Source organism: Lactuca serriola, chromosome 5 (genome assembly GCF_051521515.1).
Source record: "Lactuca serriola cultivar US96UC23 chromosome 5, Lser_US96UC23_V15, whole genome shotgun sequence".
Classification (NCBI taxonomy): Eukaryota; Viridiplantae; Streptophyta; class Magnoliopsida; order Asterales; family Asteraceae; genus Lactuca; species Lactuca serriola.
Window position 1 is genome coordinate 361,044,927 of NC_136412.1, and position 5,482 is coordinate 361,050,408.

Consider the following 5,482-nt stretch of genomic DNA (forward strand, 5'->3'; position numbering starts at 1 on the left):
CAGCACCCCAGAATGGCTTGACACGGGTAGGACGGCACCCCAAATGGCCGCACGGGTAGTCGGCGCCCCAGAATGGTCGTACCGGGTAGTCAGGCACCCCAGAATAGCCTGGCAGTATTTGTGTTATGCGTTTGCATGGTATGTGGTAGGTTGGGGGAACTCACTAAGCTTTGTGCTTACATTTTTCAGTTGTTGTTTCAGGTACCTCCTCAGCTAGGGGAAAGGAGCCGACACGGTAGCAGCATGTCACACACACACACACACACTCTTGTTTCCGCAGTTACGAGTTTATTCTGGGATTGATACTCTGATATTTGATTGATCGAATGTTGTGGTTTTCAATTTGGTTTTCGATGTGAAATGGTTAATCAAACAATGTTTAACTATTAATGCTTTCATGTAATGTTTTATAACGAAATTTTTGGACGTGAAAATTGGGTCGTTACAAGTTGGTATCAGAGCCCTGGTTTGAGGGATTCGGACACACCTTCGGGGGTGCCTGAACTCAAATCGAGGGATTAAAAGATTTTCTAAAAGAAAATATTTTTAGAAACTAAGAAACGAGTTGTGAAAAAGAACGAAGTGTGTGATGTGCGCGACCGGCCGAGCTCAAGTAAGTGTTCCCCAAAGTACCCATACGAGTTTATGTTATGTTTATCAGCTTTTGTAGAACAGCATGCTAGAATAGGACTAAGGATCTAGGAGTGATGCCTTATGTGCCTGCTTTATGTGTCTCGGTTGTATGAGAATTGCATGCTAGTTATTGAGTAGACAGCAAGTAGGATAGCCTGATTAGGTTATGCCTGATAGTATGAGCTTAGCACTTTATGCTAGTACAGTTCCTATAAGCAGATAGAGTTGATTGAGATTGTTACCCTTGTTTGAATGCTGCTTGCTTCGTGCTATGTGGGACTCTGAATAATGGGAGTTAGCTATTTGGCGAATACGTCACGTCACATGTGATCAGGGTTGAATAATCTTAGAGTGTCGGATTTGATCCTACTGCGCAGCTCTTGTTTGAGTCCAACCGTTGTAGGGACGAGTCGGGTACTCGAAGGATTATTTGAGCCTCTTAACATGTGATGGTATTCGGGTAATGGCTAATTGGCATTACAAGGAGGCCTGCAGCAGCTGAGGGCTGGATAGAGTAGAATCAGAGATTTCCCTAGGGCAACCCTAGGATGAGTATAGCAGTGATCAGCAGTAGTGAAAGGGATCTGGTGGAGTCGAGGCATTCCTTGAAGAAGGTACAGATAGATGTGGAAGGTAGTATGGGCCCGTACTACTGAAAGCAGAGGATCCGTACCCGAACCAAGGAAGGCCAAGATAAGACCAGGGAACTTGTAAGTAGCAGTGATCCCTCATGAAGTATCAATATCACTAATGATTGTATTATGTATTGCAAAATGGTGGTACTTCGATCGAGGCCGGTAGATGGCGGTTCAGGAGAGGGGTCAGGTTCGGGATCAGGTTCCGAGCCGATAGATGAGGGACTACGCGAGTTCATCGCGTCATAGATCACCATAGGCATCCTTGAGTCGACCCCCATCCTCTTTGGGTCGATCAAGGAAGGGATCATGGAGTTGATGGAGGATCGCCTTCGGGCATTCAGGAGTGATATGGCATCTAGCCAGTCGGGATCTCGCACACTGTCCTTCAAGGACTTCAGGGGCAGTGGTGCGCCGGATTTCCATGGGGTGAAAGACCCCATTGCTTCCAGGCGATGGATTGCAGACATCGAGTCTACACAGTTGACTAGCTTCTGCCCCGAGGGGTCGAAGGTGAGGTATGCAGCCGGGTGTTTACGGGACCGAGCCCGGGATTGGTGGGAGTCAGTGGGTGACTCGTTGGGAGCCTCAGCTATCGAGGCTATGACCTGGTCGGACTTTGTGACCAGGTTCAGGGCAGAGTTTGCGCCGGCTGTCGAGCTTCAGCAGCTGGCCAGGGAGTTCCTAGACATGAGGCAGACGACAGAGACTGTGGTGGAGATTACCGCCAAGTTCCGGGAGAGGGCATTGCTGGTGCCCCAATACGCAGGAGATGAGGACATGAGGAGGACCTGCTACCATGACATGCTACGGGCTGATATCCGGGAGCACGTCAGTTTTTCAGCTTGCCCCACCCTAGAATCCATGATTGCCAGGGCGAGGGAGAGGGAGATAGATTTGGAGCACATCCGGAAACGGAAATCAGAGGAGGGTCAGACAGGAGGGGCTTCGGGGAAGAAGCCCAAGGGATCAGACGGGAGGCCGAAAGGCCAGTCAGGACTGAGCCGCTGTAGGAAATGCGGCAGGCCGCACGAGGGGGCGTGCAGGTTGGGATCATCGGGCTGCTACAAGTGCGGCAAACCTGGGCACTTCAGTAGGGATTGCACTGCTCCAGCAGCAGTTATTCAGACATCTGAGTTGTTGTGTTTCCACTACAACCAGAGGGGCCATAATAAGGCCAATTGCCCCCAGTTGACAGTTTCAGCGCCGGTGAAGGCGCCAGCTCCAGCAACCCTGTGGATCACGGAAGGCCGGCAGGGCAAGGCAGAGGCTCCAGTGGTGAGGAGCCGAGCATTTCAGCTGACTACCGAGGAGGCACGCGCCGCACCCGATGTGGTGACGGGTATGATTCTTTCCCTCTATCTTATTTTTATGATGTTATGTTATTGATATGTGCTCTGTATGTATATGTATGCATTAGAATCGTTCCATGTGAACGACCTTCCAGTTTAGGTGTTGTTCGACTCGGGTGCGTCCCGATCATTTGTTTCCCTTGCACTTAGCAAGAAGTTTCATGAGTCATCGGGCGAGTTAGATTGCCCTTTGGAGGTGGAGATAGCTGATGATCGATCGGTGCGAGCATCGGTGGTATTTCGAGATTGCGTGCTGCGTTTGTTTGAGGAGCGCTACCTGGTAGATTTTGTTCCCATTCCGCTGCGTGGGAACAAGGTGATTATAGGCATGGATTGGCTGAGCCCTAATGGGGCAGTGATAGATTGTGCGCAGCAGCTGGTGCGAGTCAGGACCCCAGGAGGGGGAGAGTTAGTGATTTATGGCGAGAGGCCATGATATTGCCATATTTACACTTATTTTTAGGCAGTATTTAAGTACATTTTTATTAATAAATTGATAATATGTTTAGAATAAAGATACTTATGAGTTTAAATTGTTATTTTCAGTCAATACAAAGGATTTTCGAAGAAAGGGACCAAAGGTGACAAAATGGGGAACATGGGAGGCTTGGAAGACAAGAAAATAATAAATTCACGATAAGAGCTAATTTCACGACGTGGCGATAAAGCCCACGACGTGGCATGGGTGTTCAGAAGATAAGCATCGCGACGCGGAGGATTTCCTTGAAGGATACGGATTGCTTGAAGCCCACGACGTGGCGCAACCTGGCCACGACGTGGCGCGAGTTTTTAAGCATTATATAAGTTCTGATGATTATTACGAAAGGTGAGACTTTTGGCAGAAGAGAAAGAGTTCCAGAAGACGAATAAGAACGAAAAAAAGGCTCTGGAAGAGGGTTTTCAACACCAAAAGAAGTAAAGGTTTATTTTTAGAACATGTCTTTCATTAGTTTTAGCTGTGTTAGTTTAATTACTATAATGAGCAGCTGAATCTAGCTACTCTTGTTTAGCTAGATGAAGCTTTGAACTTATGAATAGTTATATGATTATGGATTAAGCTTAGTTGGTGAAAATTTGCTTGTGTTTGATTTGTATGACCTAGCATGTTAATATTTGTTTATCTAATTGTTTAATTACATGTTCTGTGTAGCTTAGTGACCATTAAACTGCATGAACCTGTTTACCTAATAATTTAGTGAACATTGAATTGTTAGAGCTAGGATTGACCAATCTTAGTTAATAATTAGAATAAATAAAGTTTAGCTGTGCTAGAGAACGAGAATTGTGATCATAATTGCATTTACACAACAAATCTTATATAGCATATTTTCAACTATAATTGGTTCTGTGTTTAATTATGTGTGAACATACATGGTTTGACATGAATTAGTTAAATATTGGTAAGATAGAACTAAATTACTAATATAATTAAAAACCAACTTAGTAATCCGTAATTGTTAGCTAGCCATAAGGGAAAAGTGGATTCAATCTAAACAAGAGTGTGTGTTTTTACTTATTGAATTGGATTTAAGTTCATCTGATCTTGTAAAATCAGATAAAACCCTTTATTAAATTTGTTAATAAATTAGGTTAATTTAATAGTAAGTAAATTAATTAGAACACCGTTCCCTGTGATCGACACCCGACTTACCTAAGCTATACTGTAATCTGACTAGGTACACTGCCTATAAGTGCATAGATAGTCTAAGTTTGTTAGGTTATAAATATTAAAATTAGTGGGTACTTTTGTGCACATCAGGCCACCTTGCGGACCCACTGTATGTTCAGCAGCGAGGGCTAGGCGCTATCTTCAGTAGGGATGCGCAGGATATGTCGCGTATATGATGGATACCCGGGAGGCGGGTAAGGCAACAGTGAGCAAGGTTCCGGTGGTTCGAGATTTTGCAGATGTTTTCCCGGAGGAGCTTCCTGGGATACCTCCGGAACGACAGGTTGAGTTTAGGATTGACCTCGTTCCTGGTGCGGCTCCGATAGCCAAGGCACCGTATCGGTTGTCTCCTCCTGAGATGCAGCAGTTGTCTACACAGCTGCAGGAGCTGTTAGACAAGGGATTCATTCGACCGAGTAGTTCACCCTGGGGAGCCCCGATTTTGTTCGTGAAGAAGAAGGACGGGTCGCATCGGATGTGTATAGATTACCGGGAGCTGAACAAGGTAACGGTAAAGAACCGTTACCCGCTCCTGAGATTGATGACCTCTTTGACCAGCTTCAGGGAGCATCTTGGTTCTCCAAGATTGATTTGCGTTCGGGTTATCATTAGATGAGGGTCAGGGAGGAGGATACGTAGAAGACCGCATTTCGGACGCGCTATGGCCACTATGAGTTTGTGGTGATGCCGTTTGGGCTCACCAATGCTCCTGCCGCGTTCATGGACCTCATGAACCGCGTATGCAGGCCGATGCTGGACCGGTCTGTGATAGTCTTTATCGATGACATCTTGGTTTATTCCAAGACTCAGGAGGAGCATGAGGAGCATCTGAGAGAGGTGTTGGAGACCCTGAGGAGGGAGAGCTTGTATGCCAAGTTCTCCAAGTGTGAGTTTTGGTTGCGCGAGGTGCAATTTCTCGGACACCTTGTCAACCAGAACGAGATTCTGGTCGATCCGGCCAAGGTCGAGGTCGTGATGAGATGGGAGGTTCCGAAGTTAAAAGCACTCCCACCAGGTACAATCACCACTTGGGCTCAAATGCGTGAGCAATTCCTGGACCAGTTCTGCCCGCCATCCAAGATAGCCAAACTCAAGAAGGCGATAGCCAACTTTGAGCAACAACTGGGGGAGTCACTATACGAAGCATGGGAGCGGTACAAGGGCCTACTCAGAAATTGCCCTCAACATGACCT

General features: G+C 46.5%; 1 non-coding gene across 1 annotated transcript; it reads right to left on the reverse strand.

The window, feature by feature from the left end:
* Nucleotides 1-5,375: 5,375 nt before the first annotated feature.
* On the reverse strand, nucleotides 5,376-5,482 carry LOC145055912 (small nucleolar RNA R71). Its single transcript, XR_013685459.1, has one exon. It is a non-coding gene; the product is annotated as a small nucleolar RNA R71 (small nucleolar RNA).